Source organism: Elephas maximus, chromosome 13 (assembly GCF_024166365.1).
Source record: "Elephas maximus indicus isolate mEleMax1 chromosome 13, mEleMax1 primary haplotype, whole genome shotgun sequence".
Lineage (NCBI taxonomy): Eukaryota > Metazoa > Chordata > Mammalia > Proboscidea > Elephantidae > Elephas > Elephas maximus.
In genome coordinates, this window is record NC_064831.1 from 100813663 (window position 1) to 100838000 (window position 24338).

General features: G+C 47.8%; 1 long non-coding RNA gene and 14 other non-coding genes across 16 annotated transcripts in view; all 15 read left to right on the forward strand.

The window, feature by feature from the left end:
• LOC126088045 (uncharacterized) overlaps positions 1–24338 on the forward strand; it is a 49246-nt gene that overhangs the window by 12441 nt on the left and 12467 nt on the right. The window contains exons 1-2 of one of the 2 annotated variants that reach the window (XR_007519929.1): positions 18000–18019; positions 22651–22774. This is a non-coding gene — a long non-coding RNA (uncharacterized LOC126088045). Of the gene's footprint in view, positions 1–17999; positions 18020–22650; positions 22775–24338 lie in introns of those variants that run through there. The other variant, XR_007519928.1, reaches the window with a different exon arrangement.
• On the forward strand, positions 833–910 carry LOC126057771 (small nucleolar RNA SNORD115). Its single transcript, XR_007512845.1, has one exon. It is a non-coding gene; the product is annotated as a small nucleolar RNA SNORD115 (small nucleolar RNA).
• On the forward strand, positions 2530–2610 carry LOC126057656 (small nucleolar RNA SNORD115). Its single transcript, XR_007512730.1, has one exon. It is a non-coding gene; the product is annotated as a small nucleolar RNA SNORD115 (small nucleolar RNA).
• Positions 4215–4292, forward strand: LOC126057773 (small nucleolar RNA SNORD115). The gene has a single exon (XR_007512846.1). It is a non-coding gene; the product is annotated as a small nucleolar RNA SNORD115 (small nucleolar RNA).
• Positions 5912–5992, forward strand: LOC126057657 (small nucleolar RNA SNORD115). The gene has a single exon (XR_007512732.1). It is a non-coding gene; the product is annotated as a small nucleolar RNA SNORD115 (small nucleolar RNA).
• Positions 7597–7674, forward strand: LOC126057774 (small nucleolar RNA SNORD115). The gene has a single exon (XR_007512847.1). It is a non-coding gene; the product is annotated as a small nucleolar RNA SNORD115 (small nucleolar RNA).
• Positions 9295–9375, forward strand: LOC126057658 (small nucleolar RNA SNORD115). Its single transcript, XR_007512733.1, has one exon. It is a non-coding gene; the product is annotated as a small nucleolar RNA SNORD115 (small nucleolar RNA).
• Positions 10980–11057, forward strand: LOC126057775 (small nucleolar RNA SNORD115). Its single transcript, XR_007512848.1, has one exon. It is a non-coding gene; the product is annotated as a small nucleolar RNA SNORD115 (small nucleolar RNA).
• LOC126057659 (small nucleolar RNA SNORD115) lies at positions 12678–12758 on the forward strand. Its single transcript, XR_007512734.1, has one exon. It is a non-coding gene; the product is annotated as a small nucleolar RNA SNORD115 (small nucleolar RNA).
• On the forward strand, positions 14363–14440 carry LOC126057776 (small nucleolar RNA SNORD115). The gene has a single exon (XR_007512849.1). It is a non-coding gene; the product is annotated as a small nucleolar RNA SNORD115 (small nucleolar RNA).
• Positions 16061–16141, forward strand: LOC126057643 (small nucleolar RNA SNORD115). The gene has a single exon (XR_007512718.1). It is a non-coding gene; the product is annotated as a small nucleolar RNA SNORD115 (small nucleolar RNA).
• LOC126057661 (small nucleolar RNA SNORD115) lies at positions 17746–17823 on the forward strand. The gene has a single exon (XR_007512736.1). It is a non-coding gene; the product is annotated as a small nucleolar RNA SNORD115 (small nucleolar RNA).
• On the forward strand, positions 19443–19523 carry LOC126057951 (small nucleolar RNA SNORD115). The gene has a single exon (XR_007513024.1). It is a non-coding gene; the product is annotated as a small nucleolar RNA SNORD115 (small nucleolar RNA).
• LOC126057778 (small nucleolar RNA SNORD115) lies at positions 21128–21205 on the forward strand. Its single transcript, XR_007512851.1, has one exon. It is a non-coding gene; the product is annotated as a small nucleolar RNA SNORD115 (small nucleolar RNA).
• Positions 22825–22905, forward strand: LOC126057644 (small nucleolar RNA SNORD115). The gene has a single exon (XR_007512719.1). It is a non-coding gene; the product is annotated as a small nucleolar RNA SNORD115 (small nucleolar RNA).

Genomic DNA, 24338 nt, shown 5'->3' on the forward strand with positions numbered 1-24338 from the left:
TCGGCTAACACTCTAGTCAGGAAATGCAGGCATAACTGCTGCCTTCCACATGCGGAAAGATCATTTTCTTGACAGTTCTTTGGAATCTCATAGAGATTCTATAGAACTGCTTTTCTGTATGCCCCACAGGATCCTGTGGTGGTTGATATACAGGAGGAGATGTTCTCCCTCTATAGGGATTATTCGGGCCTGAGGTAGATTGGATTGTGTCTCTACATGGCTCAGTGGTGAAATCAAAGTGTTGAAGGACTGTGGAAATTTCTAGAAGTGTTGGCACAATTCTTGGAAAGGAACTCATTCCCAAATGTCCTTCCAGCTGATTTGAAGATCCCCAGTTACTGGGGACTCTTGGGTGCCGTTTCCCGGGAGTCCAACACGTTGGACAGTGCCCCTGGACGCATATTTGGCTGCCTTCAACACATCAGTCAGGGTTAATCAATTGCAAAGGCTCCTTTTGCCTGCGTGCTCCTAAGAATTTGTACTACATCCAGGCACGAGTCTCACCTTGTGTCAAGGGTCAGCAGTCTCCCCAGTGGGTTGTAAATGGGTGTCTTGATTTTGTGCATATGTTTGCGACTATCTGGGAGAAAGCATAGCCATAGGGAAGTGAGCTTCTCTCCTGTGATCTTTGTCTTACTGATTTGCCCTTTTCCAAGGGATAGTGAGGTCGATGTCTGTTGTCCTGCTTTCATGGGGGTCAAGCCAACTCCCCTGGAAACTGGAAGACGATGTGTGAATTCTCTCACCCAGTGTCATTCCTCGGTGGAAGGAAGACATTTGTGGTAAGCATCTTCAGGTCTCAGGGGATTTTTCCTGGGGAGAGATATGGCTCGGGTCAATGATGACATAACCTGTCTCGAAGAGAGATGATGACCTAAAAATCGTGCTCAGTGGGTTTATGCTGAGGCCCTGCGAGACACTCCTTTGCCCCGGCCTTATAGATCTTCTTTAGAGCAGACCCCCATTTTCATTCCTTTCACCTGCACCAAGTGATCCAAAACACCTGGGTGGCTGATTTTTGTCAGGCTGATTCCTTGGCTCTTTTCCTCTTTTTGTGTCATTTAGAAAGACCTGCTTCCATGAAACTCACCGTGGCGAGGTCACAAGTTGAGGGAATCACCGTGATTTTCCCTGGCCCCATCTGACACTTGGACAAGTGAGGATGCAGCCCAAAAGGCAGTAGAGGTTGTTGACAAAGCTGAGGCATGTCCCCTGGTGTTTGATTGACCTTGCCTGGTTGACTAAGTGGCAGTGATGTGCGTGGATGGATACTTAGGAATCTGAGGATCCTGAAAAATGTGCGCTTGAGTCGTCTCCGATAGCCGGGGTCCAAGTCCGATACGTCCTAGGGAATTGGGAGAAATGCACAACGAGAAGAATGTATTTTCCCAAGATATTTATGGGAGGTGAATGGCTCAGAGCTCTACGGGAGACTGGTCAACTTGCCATATTGAAAGCGTTTGTCAGTTTCAGCTGGCTTCTTAGGATCTGCAGGGCACTTTTCCCAGGAATCTTGAAATTGGATGAGAGATTCCGTAGTCTGATAGCTGGCTCCAGCTTTCAAGTGAAGGTAGCTGCACAGATACCTGCGTAGAAAATCTAAAGTCAGGGTCTATGCCATGCGTGAGGAGGACACGAGGGTCGTGAGCAGTTTCAGGTTCATGCCACAGGAAGTCGTGTTTCCTTGGAGCTGTAGACAGTGAATGCAGGTGTAAATGCTGCCTTGCACGAGTGCAAAGATCACTGTTCCTACACAGTTCATTGGAATCCCGTAGAGTTTCCATAAGACTCCTGCTCTGTTTGTGCCAAGAGATCTTCCGATGGTTGATAAACAGGAGGAGATATGTGCCCTGTGTTACCGTTCTTTGGGAAAGAGGTGGCCGGGTCTGTGTCTCTGCATGGCACAAGGGTGAAATCAAACTCCGGAAATTCGTAGGAGAAGTTTGGGGCAAATTCTTGGAGTAAGCACTCTTCTGAGTGTCCCACAGCTCGTTTGAAGATCCCCAGTTTGGGGAACCCTTGGGTGTAATTTCCTGAGAATACTCGTGCACGGGACAGTGCCTGTGGACACAGATTTGGCTTCCTTGTTACATGGGCCAGGCCTGATCAAAATGAAAAGCCTCTCCTTGCCTGGGACTCCTGAGTTTCTTTTACTACGGTCTGAGACCTCTATGCCATGTCCTGATCTGGCACATGTCTGCCTTTCTGTCAAGGGTGAGCAGTCTCCCTAACGGGTTAGAAGTGCGTGTCTTGATGTTGTCCATATTTTTGAGTGCATGTGGGAAAAACCTTAGCTGTTAGACCATGGATGTCTCACGTCCGATGTCTGGCTTACTTCTTTGTCCTTCCTAAAAGGATTGCAAGGTCCAGGCCTGTTTTCCCGCTTTCATGAGGGTCAAGCTACTCCCCAGGAACCTGGAAGAGGATGTGCGAACATTCTCATCCTGCATGATTCCGGGCTGGATGGAAGATGTCTGTGGTAAGGAACTTGAGGACTCAGGTGATTTTTCCTGGGGATTGATATGTCTCGGGTCAATGATGACACCTCCACTTCTCTGGAAGAGAAATGATGACATTAAAATCACGCTCAATGGGATCACGCTGAGGCCCAGAGGGAAACTGCTTTTCCCCAATCTTAATGATCTCCTTTAGAATGGAGCCCGTTTTGATTCCTTTTACGTCCAGCACGTGATCGAAAACTCCTCACTGACCGATTTTTGTCAAGCTGATTCCTTGGCTCCTTTCCTCTTTTTCTCTGACTTAGAAAGACCTACTCCCAAGAGATTCACCACAGGAAGAACACAAGGTGAGTGAATGATGGCAGTTTTACCTTGTCCCTGCTGATACTTGGACAAGTGAAAACGGAGCCCAAAAGGCAGTCGGGTTTTGTGGAGAAGCTGAGACGCGTGCCCTGCTTTTAGCTTGACCTGACCGATTGAATAAGTGGCGGTGATATGCACGGGTGGATAGTTAGGAAGCACAGGAACCTGGAAGAATTTCCACTTGAGGAATTTTTGATCATCCGGTGCCCAGCCTGGTATGTCTACGGAATTGAGAGAATGCACAGCGAGACAAATGTGCTTTTCTCATATATTTTCCGCTTGGGAATGGCTAGGAGCTCTACTGGAGAAACCGGACATACTTGCCATAGTTGAAAGCCTGTGTCAGTTGCGACTGGACGATTAGGATCTGCAGGGTATCTTTCCCACAAATCCTGGCACTGGGTGAACAATCGAGTAGTCTGATACCTCACTGTAGCTATCAAGAAAAGGTAGCAGCACAAATATCTGAGTCAAAAAACTAAGGTCAGGTTCGATGGCATTTGGTAAACGCGATGCGCGCGTCATGACTATTTTCAGGTACGTGCCACAGGAAGTCACGATCGGCTAACACTCTAGTCAGGAAATGCAGGCATAACTGCTGCCTTCCACATGCGGAAAGATCATTTTCTTGACAGTTCTTTGGAATCTCATAGAGACTCTATAGAACTGCTTTTCTGTATGCCCCACAGGATCCTGTGGTGGTTGATATACAGGAGGAGATGTTCTCCCTCTATAGGGATTATTCGGGCCTGAGGTAGATTGGATTGTGTCTCTACATGGCTCAGTGGTGAAATCAAAGTGTTGAAGGACTGTGGAAATTTCTAGAAGTGTTGGCACAATTCTTGGAAAGGAACTCATTCCCAAATGTCCTTCCAGCTGATTTGAAGATCCCCAGTTACTGGGGACTCTTGGGTGCCGTTTCCCGGGAGTCCAACACGTTGGACAGTGCCCCTGGACGCATATTTGGCTGCCTTCAACACATCAGTCAGGGTTAATCAATTGCAAAGGCTCCTTTTGCCTGCGTGCTCCTAAGAATTTGTACTACATCCAGGCACGAGTCTCACCTTGTGTCAAGGGTCAGCAGTCTCCCCAGTGGGTTGTAAATGGGTGTCTTGATTTTGTGCATATGTTTGCGACTATCTGGGAGAAAGCATAGCCATAGGGAAGTGAGCTTCTCTCCTGTGATCTTTGTCTTACTGATTTGCCCTTTTCCAAGGGATAGTGAGGTCGATGTCTGTTGTCCTGCTTTCATGGGGGTCAAGCCAACTCCCCTGGAAACTGGAAGACGATGTGTGAATTCTCTCACCCAGTGTCATTCCTCGGTGGAAGGAAGACATTTGTGGTAAGCATCTTCAGGTCTCAGGGGATTTTTCCTGGGGAGAGATATGGCTCGGGTCAATGATGACATAACCTGTCTCGAAGAGAGATGATGACCTAAAAATCGTGCTCAGTGGGTTTATGCTGAGGCCCTGCGAGACACTCCTTTGCCCCGGCCTTATAGATCTTCTTTAGAGCAGACCCCCATTTTCATTCCTTTCACCTGCACCAAGTGATCCAAAACACCTGGGTGGCTGATTTTTGTCAGGCTGATTCCTTGGCTCTTTTCCTCTTTTTGTGTCATTTAGAAAGACCTGCTTCCATGAAACTCACCGTGGCGAGGTCACAAGGTGAGGGAATCACCGTGATTTTCCCTGGCCCCATCTGACACTTGGACAAGTGAGGATGCAGCCCAAAAGGCAGTAGAGGTTGTTGACAAAGCTGAGGCATGTCCCCTGGTGTTTGCTTGACCTTGCCTGGTTGACTAAGTGGCAGTGATGTGCGTGGATGGATACTTAGGAATCTGAGGATCCTGAAAAATGTGCGCTTGAGTCGTCTCCGATAGCCGGGGTCCAAGTCCGATACGTCCTAGGGAATTGGGAGAAATGCACAACGAGAAGAATGTATTTTCCCAAGATATTTATGGGAGGTGAATGGCTCAGAGCTCTACGGGAGACTGGTCAACTTGCCATATTGAAAGCGTTTGTCAGTTTCAGCTGGCTTCTTAGGATCTGCAGGGCACTTTTCCCAGGAATCTTGAAATTGGATGAGAGATTCCGTAGTCTGATAGCTGGCTCCAGCTTTCAAGTGAAGGTAGCTGCACAGATACCTGCGTAGAAAATCTAAAGTCAGGGTCTATGCCATGCGTGAGGAGGACACGAGGGTCGTGAGCAGTTTCAGGTTCATGCCACAGGAAGTCGTGTTTCCTTGGAGCTGTAGACAGTGAATGCAGGTGTAAATGCTGCCTTGCACGAGTGCAAAGATCACTGTTCCTACACAGTTCATTGGAATCCCGTAGAGTTTCCATAAGACTCCTGCTCTGTTTGTGCCAAGAGATCTTCCGATGGTTGATAAACAGGAGGAGATATGTTCCCTGTGTTACCGTTCTTTGGGAAAGAGGTGGCCGGGTCTGTGTCTCTGCATGGCACAAGGGTGAAATCAAACTCCGGAAATTCGTAGGAGAAGTTTGGGGCAAATTCTTGGAGTAAGCACTCTTCTGAGTGTCCCACAGCTCGTTTGAAGATCCCCAGTTTGGGGAACCCTTGGGTGTAATTTCCTGAGAATACTCGTGCACGGGACAGTGCCTGTGGACACAGATTTGGCTTCCTTGTTACATGGGCCAGGCCTGATCAAAATGAAAAGCCTCTCCTTGCCTGGGACTCCTGAGTTTCTTTTACTACGGTCTGAGACCTCTATGCCATGTCCTGATCTGGCACATGTCTGCCTTTCTGTCAAGGGTGAGCAGTCTCCCTAACGGGTTAGAAGTGCGTGTCTTGATGTTGTCCATATTTTTGAGCACATGTGGGAAAAACCTTAGCTGTTAGACCATGGATGTCTCACGTCCGATGTCTGGCTTACTTCTTTGTCCTTCCTAAAAGGATTGCAAGGTCCAGGCCTGTTTTCCCGCTTTCATGAGGGTCAAGCTACTCCCCAGGAACCTGGAAGAGGATGTGCGAACATTCTCATCCTGCATGATTCCGGGCTGGATGGAAGATGTCTGTGGTAAGGAACTTGAGGACTCAGGTGATTTTTCCTGGGGATTGATATGTCTCGGGTCAATGATGACACCTCCACTTCTCTGGAAGAGAAATGATGACATTAAAATCACGCTCAATGGGATCACGCTGAGGCCCAGAGGGAAACTGCTTTTCCCCAATCTTAATGATCTCCTTTAGAATGGAGCCCGTTTTGATTCCTTTTACGTCCAGCACGTGATCGAAAACTCCTCACTGACCGATTTTTGTCAAGCTGATTCCTTGGCTCCTTTCCTCTTTTTCTCTGACTTAGAAAGACCTACTCCCAAGAGATTCACCACAGGAAGAACACAAGGTGAGTGAATGATGGCAGTTTTACCTTGTCCCTGCTGATACTTGGACAAGTGAAAACGGAGCCCAAAAGGCAGTCGGGTTTTGTGGAGAAGCTGAGACGCGTGCCCTGCTTTTAGCTTGACCTGACCGATTGAATAAGTGGCGGTGATATGCACGGGTGGATAGTTAGGAAGCACAGGAACCTGGAAGAATTTCCACTTGAGGAATTTTTGATCATCCGGTGCCCAGCCTGGTATGTCTACGGAATTGAGAGAATGCACAGCGAGACAAATGTGCTTTTCTCATATATTTTCCGCTTGGGAATGGCTAGGAGCTCTACTGGAGAAACCGGACATACTTGCCATAGTTGAAAGCCTGTGTCAGTTGCGACTGGACGATTAGGATCTGCAGGGTATCTTTCCCACAAATCCTGGCACTGGGTGAACAATCGAGTAGTCTGATACCTCACTGTAGCTATCAAGAAAAGGTAGCAGCACAAATATCTGAGTCAAAAAACTAAGGTCAGGTTCGATGGCATTTGGTAAACGCGATGCGCGCGTCATGACTATTTTCAGGTACGTGCCACAGGAAGTCACGATCGGCTAACACTCTAGTCAGGAAATGCAGGCATAACTGCTGCCTTCCACATGCGGAAAGATCATTTTCTTGACAGTTCTTTGGAATCTCATAGAGACTCTATAGAACTGCTTTTCTGTATGCCCCACAGGATCCTGTGGTGGTTGATATACAGGAGGAGATGTTCTCCCTCTATAGGGATTATTCGGGCCTGAGGTAGATTGGATTGTGTCTCTACATGGCTCAGTGGTGAAATCAAAGTGTTGAAGGACTGTGGAAATTTCTAGAAGTGTTGGCACAATTCTTGGAAAGGAACTCATTCCCAAATGTCCTTCCAGCTGATTTGAAGATCCCCAGTTACTGGGGACTCTTGGGTGCCGTTTCCCGGGAGTCCAACACGTTGGACAGTGCCCCTGGACGCATATTTGGCTGCCTTCAACACATCAGTCAGGGTTAATCAATTGCAAAGGCTCCTTTTGCCTGCGTGCTCCTAAGAATTTGTACTACATCCAGGCACGAGTCTCACCTTGTGTCAAGGGTCAGCAGTCTCCCCAGTGGGTTGTAAATGGGTGTCTTGATTTTGTGCATATGTTTGCGACTATCTGGGAGAAAGCATAGCCATAGGGAAGTGAGCTTCTCTCCTGTGATCTTTGTCTTACTGATTTGCCCTTTTCCAAGGGATAGTGAGGTCGATGTCTGTTGTCCTGCTTTCATGGGGGTCAAGCCAACTCCCCTGGAAACTGGAAGACGATGTGTGAATTCTCTCACCCAGTGTCATTCCTCGGTGGAAGGAAGACATTTGTGGTAAGCATCTTCAGGTCTCAGGGGATTTTTCCTGGGGAGAGATATGGCTCGGGTCAATGATGACATAACCTGTCTCGAAGAGAGATGATGACCTAAAAATCGTGCTCAGTGGGTTTATGCTGAGGCCCTGCGAGACACTCCTTTGCCCCGGCCTTATAGATCTTCTTTAGAGCAGACCCCCATTTTCATTCCTTTCACCTGCACCAAGTGATCCAAAACACCTGGGTGGCTGATTTTTGTCAGGCTGATTCCTTGGCTCTTTTCCTCTTTTTGTGTCATTTAGAAAGACCTGCTTCCATGAAACTCACCGTGGCGAGGTCACAAGTTGAGGGAATCACCGTGATTTTCCCTGGCCCCATCTGACACTTGGACAAGTGAGGATGCAGCCCAAAAGGCAGTAGAGGTTGTTGACAAAGCTGAGGCATGTCCCCTGGTGTTTGATTGACCTTGCCTGGTTGACTAAGTGGCAGTGATGTGCGTGGATGGATACTTAGGAATCTGAGGATCCTGAAAAATGTGCGCTTGAGTCGTCTCCGATAGCCGGGGTCCAAGTCCGATACGTCCTAGGGAATTGGGAGAAATGCACAACGAGAAGAATGTATTTTCCCAAGATATTTATGGGAGGTGAATGGCTCAGAGCTCTACGGGAGACTGGTCAACTTGCCATATTGAAAGCGTTTGTCAGTTTCAGCTGGCTTCTTAGGATCTGCAGGGCACTTTTCCCAGGAATCTTGAAATTGGATGAGAGATTCCGTAGTCTGATAGCTGGCTCCAGCTTTCAAGTGAAGGTAGCTGCACAGATACCTGCGTAGAAAATCTAAAGTCAGGGTCTATGCCATGCGTGAGGAGGACACGAGGGTCGTGAGCAGTTTCAGGTTCATGCCACAGGAAGTCGTGTTTCCTTGGAGCTGTAGACAGTGAATGCAGGTGTAAATGCTGCCTTGCACGAGTGCAAAGATCACTGTTCCTACACAGTTCATTGGAATCCCGTAGAGTTTCCATAAGACTCCTGCTCTGTTTGTGCCAAGAGATCTTCCGATGGTTGATAAACAGGAGGAGATATGTTCCCTGTGTTACCGTTCTTTGGGAAAGAGGTGGCCGGGTCTGTGTCTCTGCATGGCACAAGGGTGAAATCAAACTCCGGAAATTCGTAGGAGAAGTTTGGGGCAAATTCTTGGAGTAAGCACTCTTCTGAGTGTCCCACAGCTCGTTTGAAGATCCCCAGTTTGGGGAACCCTTGGGTGTAATTTCCTGAGAATACTCGTGCACGGGACAGTGCCTGTGGACACAGATTTGGCTTCCTTGTTACATGGGCCAGGGCTGATCAAAATGAAAAGCTTCTCCTTGCCTGGGACCTCCTGAGTTTTTTTTACTACGGTCTGAGACCTCTATGCCATGTCCTGATCTGGCACATGTCTGCCTTTCTGTCAAGGGTGAGCAGTCTCCCTAATGGGTTAGAAGTGCGTGTCTTGATGTTGTCCATATTTTTGAGTGCATGTGGGAAAAACCTTAGCTGTTAGACCATGGATGTCTCACGTCCGATGTCTGGCTTACTTCTTTGTCCTTCCTAAAAGGATTGCAAGGTCCAGGCCTGTTTTCCCGCTTTCATGAGGGTCAAGCTACTCCCCAGGAACCTGGAAGAGGATGTGCGAACATTCTCATCCTGCATGATTCCGGGCTGGATGGAAGATGTCTGTGGTAAGGAACTTGAGGACTCAGGTGATTTTTCCTGGGGATTGATATGTCTCGGGTCAATGATGACACCTCCACTTCTCTGGAAGAGAAATGATGACATTAAAATCACGCTCAATGGGATCACGCTGAGGCCCAGAGGGAAACTGCTTTTCCCCAATCTTAATGATCTCCTTTAGAATGGAGCCCGTTTTGATTCCTTTTACGTCCAGCACGTGATCGAAAACTCCTCACTGACCGATTTTTGTCAAGCTGATTCCTTGGCTCCTTTCCTCTTTTTCTCTGACTTAGAAAGACCTACTCCCAAGAGATTCACCACAGGAAGAACACAAGGTGAGTGAATGATGGCAGTTTTACCTTGTCCCTGCTGATACTTGGACAAGTGAAAACGGAGCCCAAAAGGCAGTCGGGTTTTGTGGAGAAGCTGAGACGCGTGCCCTGCTTTTAGCTTGACCTGACCGATTGAATAAGTGGCGGTGATATGCACGGGTGGATAGTTAGGAAGCACAGGAACCTGGAAGAATTTCCACTTGAGGAATTTTTGATCATCCGGTGCCCAGCCTGGTATGTCTACGGAATTGAGAGAATGCACAGCGAGACAAATGTGCTTTTCTCATATATTTTCCGCTTGGGAATGGCTAGGCGCTCTACTGGAGAAACCGGACATACTTGCCATAGTTGAAAGCCTGTGTCAGTTGCGACTGGACGATTAGGATCTGCAGGGTATCTTTCCCACAAATCCTGGCACTGGGTGAACAATCGAGTAGTCTGATACCTCACTGTAGCTATCAAGAAAAGGTAGCAGCACAAATATCTGAGTCAAAAAACTAAGGTCAGGTTCGATGGCATTTGGTAAACGCGATGCGCACGTCATGACTATTTTCAGGTACGTGCCACAGGAAGTCACGATCGGCTAACACTCTAGTCAGGAAATGCAGGCATAACTGCTGCCTTCCACATGCGGAAAGATCATTTTCTTGACAGTTCTTTGGAATCTCATAGAGACTCTATAGAACTGCTTTTCTGTATGCCCCACAGGATCCTGTGGTGGTTGATATACAGGAGGAGATGTTCTCCCTCTATAGGGATTATTCGGGCCTGAGGTAGATTGGATTGTGTCTCTACATGGCTCAGTGGTGAAATCAAAGTGTTGAAGGACTGTGGAAATTTCTAGAAGTGTTGGCACAATTCTTGGAAAGGAACTCATTCCCAAATGTCCTTCCAGCTGATTTGAAGATCCCCAGTTACTGGGGACTCTTGGGTGCCGTTTCCCGGGAGTCCAACACGTTGGACAGTGCCCCTGGACGCATATTTGGCTGCCTTCAACACATCAGTCAGGGTTAATCAATTGCAAAGGCTCCTTTTGCCTGCGTGCTCCTAAGAATTTGTACTACATCCAGGCACGAGTCTCACCTTGTGTCAAGGGTCAGCAGTCTCCCCAGTGGGTTGTAAATGGGTGTCTTGATTTTGTGCATATGTTTGCGACTATCTGGGAGAAAGCATAGCCATAGGGAAGTGAGCTTCTCTCCTGTGATCTTTGTCTTACTGATTTGCCCTTTTCCAAGGGATAGTGAGGTCGATGTCTGTTGTCCTGCTTTCATGGGGGTCAAGCCAACTCCCCTGGAAACTGGAAGACGATGTGTGAATTCTCTCACCCAGTGTCATTCCTCGGTGGAAGGAAGACATTTGTGGTAAGCATCTTCAGGTCTCAGGGGATTTTTCCTGGGGAGAGATATGGCTCGGGTCAATGATGACATAACCTGTCTCGAAGAGAGATGATGACCTAAAAATCGTGCTCAGTGGGTTTATGCTGAGGCCCTGCGAGACACTCCTTTGCCCCGGCCTTATAGATCTTCTTTAGAGCAGACCCCCATTTTCATTTATTTCACCTGCACCAAGTGATCCAAAACACCTGGGTGGCTGATTTTTGTCAGGCTGATTCCTTGGCTCTTTTCCTCTTTTTGTGTCATTTAGAAAGACCTGCTTCCATGAAACTCACCGTGGCGAGGTCACAAGTTGAGGGAATCACCGTGATTTTCCCTGGCCCCATCTGACACTTGGACAAGTGAGGATGCAGCCCAAAAGGCAGTAGAGGTTGTTGACAAAGCTGAGGCATGTCCCCTGGTGTTTGATTGACCTTGCCTGGTTGACTAAGTGGCAGTGATGTGCGTGGATGGATACTTAGGAATCTGAGGATCCTGAAAAATGTGCGCTTGAGTCGTCTCCGATAGCCGGGGTCCAAGTCCGATACGTCCTAGGGAATTGGGAGAAATGCACAACGAGAAGAATGTATTTTCCCAAGATATTTATGGGAGGTGAATGGCTCAGAGCTCTACGGGAGACTGGTCAACTTGCCATATTGAAAGCGTTTGTCAGTTTCAGCTGGCTTCTTAGGATCTGCAGGGCACTTTTCCCAGGAATCTTGAAATTGGATGAGAGATTCCGTAGTCTGATAGCTGGCTCCAGCTTTCAAGTGAAGGTAGCTGCACAGATACCTGCGTAGAAAATCTAAAGTCAGGGTCTATGCCATGCGTGAGGAGGACACGAGGGTCGTGAGCAGTTTCAGGTTCATGCCACAGGAAGTCGTGTTTCCTTGGAGCTGTAGACAGTGAATGCAGGTGTAAATGCTGCCTTGCACGAGTGCAAAGATCACTGTTCCTACACAGTTCATTGGAATCCCGTAGAGTTTCCATAAGACTCCTGCTCTGTTTGTGCCAAGAGATCTTCCGATGGTTGATAAACAGGAGGAGATATGTTCCCTGTGTTACCGTTCTTTGGGAAAGAGGTGGCCGGGTCTGTGTCTCTGCATGGCACAAGGGTGAAATCAAACTCCGGAAATTCGTAGGAGAAGTTTGGGGCAAATTCTTGGAGTAAGCACTCTTCTGAGTGTCCCACAGCTCGTTTGAAGATCCCCAGTTTGGGGAACCCTTGGGTGTAATTTCCTGAGAATACTCGTGCACGGGACAGTGCCTGTGGACACAGATTTGGCTTCCTTGTTACATGGGCCAGGGCTGATCAAAATGAAAAGCTTCTCCTTGCCTGGGACCTCCTGAGTTTTTTTTACTACGGTCTGAGACCTCTATGCCATGTCCTGATCTGGCACATGTCTGCCTTTCTGTCAAGGGTGAGCAGTCTCCCTAATGGGTTAGAAGTGCGTGTCTTGATGTTGTCCATATTTTTGAGTGCATGTGGGAAAAACCTTAGCTGTTAGACCATGGATGTCTCACGTCCGATGTCTGGCTTACTTCTTTGTCCTTCCTAAAAGGATTGCAAGGTCCAGGCCTGTTTTCCCGCTTTCATGAGGGTCAAGCTACTCCCCAGGAACCTGGAAGAGGATGTGCGAACATTCTCATCCTGCATGATTCCGGGCTGGATGGAAGATGTCTGTGGTAAGGAACTTGAGGACTCAGGTGATTTTTCCTGGGGATTGATATGTCTCGGGTCAATGATGACACCTCCACTTCTCTGGAAGAGAAATGATGACATTAAAATCACGCTCAATGGGATCACGCTGAGGCCCAGAGGGAAACTGCTTTTCCCCAATCTTAATGATCTCCTTTAGAATGGAGCCCGTTTTGATTCCTTTTACGTCCAGCACGTGATCGAAAACTCCTCACTGACCGATTTTTGTCAAGCTGATTCCTTGGCTCCTTTCCTCTTTTTCTCTGACTTAGAAAGACCTACTCCCAAGAGATTCACCACAGGAAGAACACAAGGTGAGTGAATGATGGCAGTTTTACCTTGTCCCTGCTGATACTTGGACAAGTGAAAACGGAGCCCAAAAGGCAGTCGGGTTTTGTGGAGAAGCTGAGACGCGTGCCCTGCTTTTAGCTTGACCTGACCGATTGAATAAGTGGCGGTGATATGCACGGGTGGATAGTTAGGAAGCACAGGAACCTGGAAGAATTTCCACTTGAGGAATTTTTGATCATCCGGTGCCCAGCCTGGTATGTCTACGGAATTGAGAGAATGCACAGCGAGACAAATGTGCTTTTCTCATATATTTTCCGCTTGGGAATGGCTAGGAGCTCTACTGGAGAAACCGGACATACTTGCCATAGTTGAAAGCCTGTGTCAGTTGCGACTGGACGATTAGGATCTGCAGGGTATCTTTCCCACAAATCCTGGCACTGGGTGAACAATCGAGTAGTCTGATACCTCACTGTAGCTATCAAGAAAAGGTAGCAGCACAAATATCTGAGTCAAAAAACTAAGGTCAGGTTCGATGGCATTTGGTAAACGCGATGCGCGCGTCATGACTATTTTCAGGTACGTGCCACAGGAAGTCACGATCGGCTAACACTCTAGTCAGGAAATGCAGGCATAACTGCTGCCTTCCACATGCGGAAAGATCATTTTCTTGACAGTTCTTTGGAATCTCATAGAGACTCTATAGAACTGCTTTTCTGTATGCCCCACAGGATCCTGTGGTGGTTGATATACAGGAGGAGATGTTCTCCCTCTATAGGGATTATTCGGGCCTGAGGTAGATTGGATTGTGTCTCTACATGGCTCAGTGGTGAAATCAAAGTGTTGAAGGACTGTGGAAATTTCTAGAAGTGTTGGCACAATTCTTGGAAAGGAACTCATTCCCAAATGTCCTTCCAGCTGATTTGAAGATCCCCAGTTACTGGGGACTCTTGGGTGCCGTTTCCCGGGAGTCCAACACGTTGGACAGTGCCCCTGGACGCATATTTGGCTGCCTTCAACACATCAGTCAGGGTTAATCAATTGCAAAGGCTCCTTTTGCCTGCGTGCTCCTAAGAATTTGTACTACATCCAGGCACGAGTCTCACCTTGTGTCAAGGGTCAGCAGTCTCCCCAGTGGGTTGTAAATGGGTGTCTTGATTTTGTGCATATGTTTGCGACTATCTGGGAGAAAGCATAGCCATAGGGAAGTGAGCTTCTCTCCTGTGATCTTTGTCTTACTGATTTGCCCTTTTCCAAGGGATAGTGAGGTCGATGTCTGTTGTCCTGCTTTCATGGGGGTCAAGCCAACTCCCCTGGAAACTGGAAGACGATGTGTGAATTCTCTCACCCAGTGTCATTCCTCGGTGGAAGGAAGACATTTGTGGTAAGCATCTTCAGGTCTCAGGGGATTTTTCCTGGGGAGAGATATGGCTCGGGTCAATGATGACATAACCTGTCTCGAAGAGAGATGATGACCTAAAAATCGTGCTCAGTGGGTTTATGCTGAGGCCCTGCGAGACACTCCTTTGCCCCGGCCTTATAGATCTTCTTTAGAGCAGACCCCCATTTTCATTCCTTTCACCTGCACCAAGTGATCCAAAACACCTGGGTGGCTGATTTTTGTCAGGCTGATTCCTTGGCTCTTTTCCTCTTTTTGTGTCATTTAGAAAGACCTGCTTCCATGAAACTCACCGTGGCGAGGTCACAAGGTGAGGGAATCACCGTGATTTTCCCTGGCCCCATCTGACACTTGGACAAGTGAGGATGCAGCCCAAAAGGCAGTAGAGGTTGTTGACAAAGCTGAGGCATGTCCCCTGGTGTTTGCTTGACCTTGCCTGGTTGACTAAGTGGCAGTGATGTGCGTGGATGGATACTTAGGAATCTGAGGATCCTGAAAAATGTGCGCTTGAGTCGTCTCCGATAGCCGGGGTCCAAGTCCGATACGTCCTAGGGAATTGGGAGAAATGCACAACGAGAAGAATGTATTTTCCCAAGATATTTATGGGAGGTGAATGGCTCAGAGCTCTACGGGAGACTGGTCAACTTGCCATATTGAAAGCGTTTGTCAGTTTCAGCTGGCTTCTTAGGATCTGCAGGGCACTTTTCCCAGGAATCTTGAAATTGGATGAGAGATTCCGTAGTCTGATAGCTGGCTCCAGCTTTCAAGTGAAGGTAGCTGCACAGATACCTGCGTAGAAAATCTAAAGTCAGGGTCTATGCCATGCGTGAGGAGGACACGAGGGTCGTGAGCAGTTTCAGGTTCATGCCACAGGAAGTCGTGTTTCCTTGGAGCTGTAGACAGTGAATGCAGGTGTAAATGCTGCCTTGCACGAGTGCAAAGATCACTGTTCCTACACAGTTCATTGGAATCCCGTAGAGTTTCCATAAGACTCCTGCTCTGTTTGTGCCAAGAGATCTTCCGATGGTTGATAAACAGGAGGAGATATGTTCCCTGTGTTACCGTTCTTTGGGAAAGAGGTGGCCGGGTCTGTGTCTCTGCATGGCACAAGGGTGAAATCAAACTCCGGAAATTCGTAGGAGAAGTTTGGGGCAAATTCTTGGAGTAAGCACTCTTCTGAGTGTCCCACAGCTCGTTTGAAGATCCCCAGTTTGGGGAACCCTTGGGTGTAATTTCCTGAGAATACTCGTGCACGGGACAGTGCCTGTGGACACAGATTTGGCTTCCTTGTTACATGGGCCAGGACTGATCAAAATGAAAAGCTTCTCCTTGCCTGGGACCTCCTGAGTTTTTTTTACTATGGTCTGAGACCTCTATGCCATGTCCTGATCTGGCACATGTCTGCCTTTCTGTCAAGGGTGAGCAGTCTCCCTAATGGGTTAGAAGTGCGTGTCTTGATGTTGTCCATATTTTTGAGCACATGTGGGAAAAACCTTAGCTGTTAGACCATGGATGTCTCTCGTCCGATGTCTGGCTTACTTCCTTGTCCTCCCTAAAAGGATTGCAAGGTCCAGGCCTGTTTGCCCGCTTTCATGAGGGTCAAGCTACTCCCCAGGAACCTGGAAGAGGATGTGCGAACATTCTCATCCTGCATGATTCCGGGCTGGATGGAAGATGTCTGTGGTAAGGAACTTGAGGACTCAGGTGATTTTTCCTGGGGATTGATATGTCTCGGGTCAATGATGACACCTCCACTTCTCTGGAAGAGAAATGATGACATTAAAATCACGCTCAATAGGATCACGCTGAGGCCCAGAGGGAAACTGCTTTTCCCCAATCTTAATGATCTCCTTTAGAATGGAGCCCGTTTTGATTCCTTTTACGTCCAGCACGTGATCGAAAACTCCTCACTGACCGATTTTTGTCAAGCTGATTCCTTGGCTCCTTTCCTCTTTTTCTCTGACTTAGAAAGACCTACTTCCAAGAGATTCACCACAGGAAGAACACAAGGTGAGTGAATGATGGCAGTTTTACCTTGTCCCTGCTGATACTTGGACAAGTGAAAATGGAGCCCAAAAGGCAGTCGGGTTTTGTGGAGAAGCTGAGACGCGTGCCCTGCTTTTAGCTTGACGGGACCGATTGAATAAGTGGCGGTGATATGCACGGGTGGATAGTTAGGAAGCACAGGAACCTGGAAGAATTTCCACTTGAGGAATTTTTGATCATCCGGTGCCCAGCCTGGTATGTCTACGGAATTGAGAGAATGCACAGCGAGACAAATGTGCTTTTCTCATATATTTTCCGCTTGGGAATTGGTAGGAGCTCTACTGGAGAAACCGGACATACTTGCCATAGTTGAAAGCCTGTGTCAGTTGCGACTGGACGATTAGGATCTGCAGGGTATCTTTTCCACAAATCCTTGCATTGGATGAACAATCGAGTAGTCTGATACCTCACTGTAGCTATCAAGAAAAGGTAGCAGCACAAATATCTGAGTCAAAAAACTAAGGTCAGGTTCGATGGCATTTGGTAAACGCGATGCGCGCGTCATGACTAGTTTCAGGTACGTGCCACAGGAAGTCACGATCGGCTAACACTCTAGTCAGGAAATGCAGGCATAACTGCTGCCTTCCACATGCGGAAAGATCATTTTCTTGACAGTTCTTTGGAATCTCATAGAGATTCTATAGAACTGCTTTTCTGTATGCCCCACAGGATCCTGTGGTGGTTGATATACAGGAGGAGATGTTCTCCCTCTATAGGGATTATTCGGGCCTGAGGTAGATTGGATTGTGTCTCTACATGGCTCAGTGGTGAAATCAAAGTGTTGAAGGACTGTGGAAATTTCTAGAAGTGTTGGCACAATTCTTGGAAAGGAACTCATTCCCAAATGTCCTTCCAGCTGATTTGAAGATCCCCAGTTACTGGGGACTCTTGGGTGCCGTTTCCCGGGAGTCCAACACGTTGGACAGTGCCCCTGGACGCATATTTGGCTGCCTTCAACACATCAGTCAGGGTTAATCAATTGCAAAGGCTCCTTTTGCCTGCGTGCTCCTAAGAATTTGTACTACATCCAGGCACGAGTCTCACCTTGTGTCAAGGGTCAGCAGTCTCCCCAGTGGGTTGTAAATGGGTGTCTTGATTTTGTGCATATGTTTGCGACTATCTGGGAGAAAGCATAGCCATAGGGAAATGAGCTTCTCTCCTGTGATCTTTGTCTTACTGATTTGCCCTTTACCAAGGGATAGTGAGGTCGATGTCTGTTGTCCTGCTTTCATGGGGGTCAAGCCAACTCCCCTGGAAACTGGAAGAAGATGTGTGAATTCTCTCATCCAGTGTCATTCCTCGGTTGAAGGAAGACATTTGTGGTAAGCATCTTCAGGTCTCAGGGGATTTTTCCTGGGGAGAGATATGGCTCGGGTCACTGATGACATAACCTGTCTCGAAGAGAGATGATGACCTAAAAATCATGCTCAGTGGGTTTATGCTGAGGCCCTCGAGACACTCCTTTGCCCCTGCCTTATAGATCTTCTTTAGAGCAGACCCCCATTTTCATTCCTTTCACCTGCACCAAGTGATCCAAAACACCTGGGTGGCTGATTTTTGTCAGGCTGATTCCTTGGCTCTTTTCCTCTTTTTGTGTCATTTAGAAAGACCTGCTTCCATGAAACTCACCGCGGCGAGGTCACAAGGTGAGGGAATTACCGTGATTTTCCCTGGCCCCATCTGACACTTGGACAAGTGAGGATGCAGCCCAAAAGGCAGTAGAGGTTGTTGACAAAGCTGAGGCATGTCCCCTGGTGTTTGCTTGACCTTGCCTGGTTGACTAAGTGGCAGTGATGTGCGTGGGTGGATACTTAGGAATCTGAGGATCCTGAAAAATGTGCGCTTGAGTCGTCTCCGATAGCCGGGGTCCAAGTCCGATACGTCCTAGGGAATTGGGAGAAATGCACAACGAGAAGAATGTATTTTCCCAAGATATTTATGGGAGGTGAATGGCTCAGAGCTCTACGGGAGACTGGTCAACTTGCCATATTGAAAGCGTTTGTCAGTTTCAGCTGGCTTCTTAGGATCTGCAGGGCACTTTTCCCAGGAATCTTGAAATTGGATGAGAGATTCCGTAGTCTGATAGGTGGCTCCAGCTTTCAAGTGAAGGTAGCTGCACAGATACCTGCGTAGAAAATCTAAAGTCAGGGTCTATGCCATGCGTGAGGAGGACACGAGGGTCGTGAGCAGTTTCAGGTTCATGCCACAGGAAGTCGTGTTTCCTTGGAGCTGTAGACAGTGAATGCAGGTGTAAATGCTGCCTTGCACGAGTGCAAAGATCACTGTTCCTACACAGTTCATTGGAATCCCGTAGAGTTTCCATAAGACTCCTGCTCTGTTTGTGCCAAGAGATCTTCCGATGGTTGATAAACAGGAGGAGATATGTTCCCTGTGTTACCGTTCTTTGGGAAAGAGGTGGCCGGGTCTGTGTCTCTGCATGGCACAAGGGTGAAATCAAACTCCGGAAATTCGTAGGAGAAGTTTGGGGCAAATTCTTGGAGTAAGCACTCTTCTGAGTGTCCCACAGCTCGTTTGAAGATCCCCAGTTTGGGGAACCCTTGGGTGTAATTTCCTGAGAGTGCTCGTGCACGGGACAGTGCCTGTGGACACAGATTTGGCTTCCTTGTTACATGGGCCAGGGCTGATCAAAATGAAAAGCCTCTCCTTGCCTGGGACCTCCTGAGTTTTTTTTACTACGGTCTGAGACCTCTATGCCATGTCCTGATCTGACACATGCCTGCCTTTCTGTCAAGGGTGAGCAGTCTCCCCAATGGGTTAGAAGTGCGTGTCTTGATGTTGTCCATATTTTTGAGCACATGTGGGAAAAACCTTAGCTGTTAGACCATGGATGTCTCTCGTCCGATGTCTGGCTTACTTCTTTGTCCTTCCTAAAAGGATTGCAAGGTCCAGGCCTGTTTTCCCACTTTCATGAGGGTCAAGCTACTCCCCAGGAACCTGGAAGAGGATGTGCGAACATTCTCATCCTGCATGATTCCGGGCTGGATGGAAGATGTCTGTGGTAAGGAACTTGAGGACTCAGGTGATTTTTCCTGGGGATTGATATGTCTCGGGTCAATGATGACACCTCCACTTCTCTGGAAGAGAAATGATGACATTAAAATCACGCTCAATGGGATCACACTGAGGTCCAGAGGGAAACTGCTTTTCCCCAATCTTAATGATCTCCTTTAGAATGGAGCCCGTTTTGATTCCTTTTACGTCCAGCACGTGATCGAAAACTCCTCACTGACCGATTTTTGTCAAGCTGATTCCTTGGCTCCTTTCCTCTTTTTCTCTGACTTAGAAAGACCTACTGCCAAGAGATTCACCACAGGAAGAACACAAGGTGAGTGAATGATGGCAGTTTTACCTTGTCCCTGCTGATACTTGGACAAGTGAAAATGGAGCCCAAAAGGCAGTCGGGTTTTGTGGAGAAGCTGAGACGCGTGCCCTGCTTTTAGCTTGACCTGACCGATTGAATAAGTGGCGGTGATATGCACGGGTGGATAGTTAGGAAGCACAGGAACCTGGAAGAATTTCCACTTGAGGAATTTTTGATCATCCGGTGCCCAGCCTGGTATGTCTACGGAATTGAGAGAATGCACAGCGAGACAAATGTGCTTTTCTCATATATTTTCCGCTTGGGAATTGGTAGGAGCTCTACTGGAGAAACCGGACATACTTGCCATAGTTGAAAGCCTGTGTCAGTTGCGACTGGACGATTAGGATCTGCAGGGTATCTTTCCCACAAATCCTGGCATTGGGTGAACAATCGAGTAGTCTGATACCTCACTGTAGCTATCAAGAAAAGGTAGCAGCACAAATATCTGAGTCAAAACACTAAGGTCAGGTTCGATGGCATTTGGTAAACGCGATGCGCGGGTCATGACTAGTTTCAGGTACGTGCCACAGGAAGTCACGATCGGCTAACACTCTAGTCAGGAAATGCAGGCATAACTGCTGCCTTCCGCATGCGGAAAGATCATTTTCTTGACAGTTCTTTGGAATCTCATAGAGATTCTGTAGAACTGCTTTTCTGTATGCCCCACAGGATCCTGTGGTGGTTGATATACAGGAGGAGATGTTCTCCCTCTATAGGGATTATTCGGGCCTGAGGTAGATTGGATTGTGTCTCTACATGGTTCAGTGGTGAAATCAAAGTGTTGAAGGACTGTGGAAATTTCTAGAAGTGTTGGCACAATTCTTGGAAAGGAACTCATTCCCAAATGTCCTTCCAGCTGATTTGAAGATCCCCAGTTACTGGGGACTCTTGGGTGCCGTATCCCGAGAGTCCAACACGTTGGACGGTGCCCCTGGACGCATATTTGGCTGCCTTCAACACATCAGTCAGGGTTAATCAATTGCAAAGGCTCCTTTTGCCTGCGTGCTCCTGAGAATTTGTACTACATCCAGGCACGAGTCTCACTTTGTGTGAAGGGTCAGCAGTCTCCCCAGTGGGTTGTAAAGGGGTGTCTTGATTTTGTGCATATGTTTGCGACTATCTGGGAGAAAGCATAGCCACAGGGAAGTGAGCTTCTCTCCTGTGATCTTTGTCTTACTGATTTGCCCTTTTCCAAGGGATAGTGAGGTCGATGTCTGTTGTCCTGCTTTCATGGGGGTCAAGCCAACTCCCCTGGAAACTGGAAGACGATGTGTGAATTCTCTCACCCAGTGTCATTCCTCGGTGGAAGGAAGACATTTGTGGTAAGCATCTTCAGGTCTCAGGGGATTTTTCCTGGGGAGAGATATGGCTCGGGTCAATGATGACATAACCTGTCTCGAAGAGAGATGATGACCTAAAAATCGTGCTCAGTGGGTTTATGCTGAGGCCCTGCGAGACACTCCTTTGCCCCGGCCTTATAGATCTTCTTTAGAGCAGACCCCCATTTTCATTCCTTTCACCTGCACCAAGTGACCCAAAACACCTGGGTGGCTGATTTTTGCCAGGCTGATTCCTTGGCTCTTTTCCTCTTTTTGTGTCATTTAGAAAGACCTGCTTCCATGAAACTCACCGTGGCGAGGTCACAAGGTGAGGGAATCACCGTGATTTTCCCTGGCCCCATCTGACACTTGGGCAAGTGAGGATGCAGCCCAAAAGGCAGTAGAGGTTGTTGACAAAGCTGAGGCATGTCCCCTGGTGTTTGCTTGACCTTGCCTGGTTGACTAAGTGGCAGTGATGTGCGTGGATGGATACTTAGGAATCTGAGGATCCTGAAAAATGTGCGCTTGAGTCGTCTCCGATAGCCGGGGTCCAAGTCCGATACGTCCTAGGGAATTGGGAGAAATGCACAACGAGAAGAATGTATTTTCCCAAGATATTTATGGGAGGTGAATGGCTCAGAGCTCTACGGGAGACTGGTCAACTTGCCATATTGAAAGCGTTTGTCAGTTTCAGCTGGCTTCTTAGGATCTGCAGGGCACTTTTCCCAGGAATCTTGAAATTGGATGAGAGATTCCGTAGTCTGATAGCTGGCTCCAGCTTTCAAGTGAAGGTAGCTGCACAGATACCTGCGTAGAAAATCTAAAGTCAGGGTCTATGCCATGTGTGAGTAGGACACGAGGGTCGTGAGCAGTTTCAGGTTCATGCCACAGGAAGTCATGTTTCCTTGGAGCTGTAGACAGTGAATGCAGGTGTAAATGCTGCCTTGCACGAGTGCAAAGATCACTGTTCCTACACAGTTCATTGGAATCCCGTAGAGTTTCCATAAGACTCCTGCTCTGTTTGTGCCAAGAGATCTTCCGATGGTTGATAAACAGGAGGAGATATGTTCCCTGTGTTACCGTTCTTTGGGAAAGAGGTGGCCGGGTCTGTGTCTCTGCATGGCACAAGGGTGAAATCAAACTCCGGAAATTCGTAGGAGAAGTTTGGGGCAAATTCTTGGAGTAAGCACTCTTCTGAGTGTCCCACAGCTCGTTTGAAGATCCCCAGTTTGGGGAACCCTTGGGTGTAATTTCCTGAGAATACTCGTGCACGGGACAGTGCCTGTGGACACAGATTTGGCTTCCTTGTTACATGGGCCAGGGCTGATCAAAGTGAAAAGCTTCTCCTTGCCTGGGACCTCCTGAATTTTTTTTACTATGGTCTGAGACCTCTATGCCATGTCCTGATCTGGCACATGTCTGCCTTTCTGTCAAGGGTGAGCAGTCTCCCTAATGGGTTAGAAGTGCGTGTCTTGATGTTGTCCATATTTTTGAGCACATGTGGGAAAAACCTTAGCTGTTAACCATGGATGTCTCTCGTCTGATGTCTGGCTTACTTCTTTGTCCTTCCTAAAAGGATTGCAAGGTCCAGGCCTGTTTGCCCGCTTTCATGAGGGTCAAGCTACTCCCCAGGAACCTGGAAGAGGATGTGCGGACATTCTCATCCTGCATGATTCCGGGCTGGATGGAAGATGTCTGTGGTAAGGAACTTGAGGACTCAGGTGATTTTTCCTGGGGATTGATATGTCTCGGGTCAATGATGACACCTCCACTTCTCTGGAAGAGAAATGATGACATTAAAATCACGCTCAATAGGATCACGCTGAGGCCCAGAGGGAAACTGCTTTTCCCCAATCTTAATGATCTCCTTTAGAATGGAGCCCGTTTTGATTCCTTTTACGTCCAGCACGTGATCGAAAACTCCTCACTGACCGATTTTTGTCAAGCTGATTCCTTGGCTCCTTTCCTCTTTTTCTCTGACTTAGAAAGACCTACTCCCAAGAGATTCACCACAGGAAGAACACAAGGTGAGTGAATGATGGCAGTTTTACCTTGTCCCTGCTGATACTTGGACAAGTGAAAACGGAGCCCAAAAGGCAGTCGGGTTTTGTGGAGAAGCTGAGACGCGTGCCCTGCTTTTAGCTTGACCTGACCGATTGAATAAGTGGCGGTGATATGCACGGGTGGATAGTTAGGAAGCACAGGAACCTGGAAGAATTTCCACTTGAGGAATTTTTGATCATCCGGTGCCCAGCCTGGTATGTCTACGGAATTGAGAGAATGCACAGCGAGACAAATGTGCTTTTCTCATATATTTTCCGCTTGGGAATGGCTAGGAGCTCTACTGGAGAAACCGGACATACTTGCCATAGTCGAAAGCCTGTGTCAGTTGCGACTGGACGATTAGGATCTGCAGGGTATCTTTCCCACAAATCCTGGCACTGGGTGAACAATCGAGTAGTCTGATACCTCACTGTAGCTATCAAGAAAAGGTAGCAGCACAAATATCTGAGTCAAAAAACTAAGGTCAGGTTCGATGGCATTTGGTAAACGCGATGCGCGCGTCATGACTAGTTTCAGGTACGTGCCACAGGAAGTCACGATCGGCTAACACTCTAGTCAGGAAATGCAGGCATAACTGCTGCCTTCCACATGCGGAAAGATCATTTTCTTGACAGTTCTTTGGAATCTCATAGAGATTCTGTAGAACTGCTTTTCTGTATGCCCCACAGGATCCTGTGGTGGTTGATATACAGGAGGAGATGTTCTCCCTCTATAGGGATTATTCGGGCCTGAGGTAGATTGGATTGTGTCTCTACATGGCTCAGTGGTGAAATCAAAGTGTTGAAGGACTGTGGAAATTTCTAGAAGTGTTGGCACAATTCTTGGAAAGGAACTCATTCCCAAATGTCCTTCCAGCTGATTTGAAGATCCCCAGTTACTGGGGACTCTTGGGTGCCGTTTCCCGGGAGTCCAACACGTTGGACAGTGCCCCTGGACGCATATTTGGCTGCCTTCAACACATCAGTCAGGGTTAATCAATTGCAAAGGCTCCTTTTGCCTGCGTGCTCCTAAGAATTTGTACTACATCCAGGCACGAGTCTCACCTTGTGTCAAGGGTCAGCAGTCTCCCCAGTGGGTTGTAAATGGGTGTCTTGATTTTGTGCATATGTTTGCGACTATCTGGGAGAAAGCATAGCCATAGGGAAATGAGCTTCTCTCCTGTGATCTTTGTCTTACTGATTTGCCCTTTACCAAGGGATA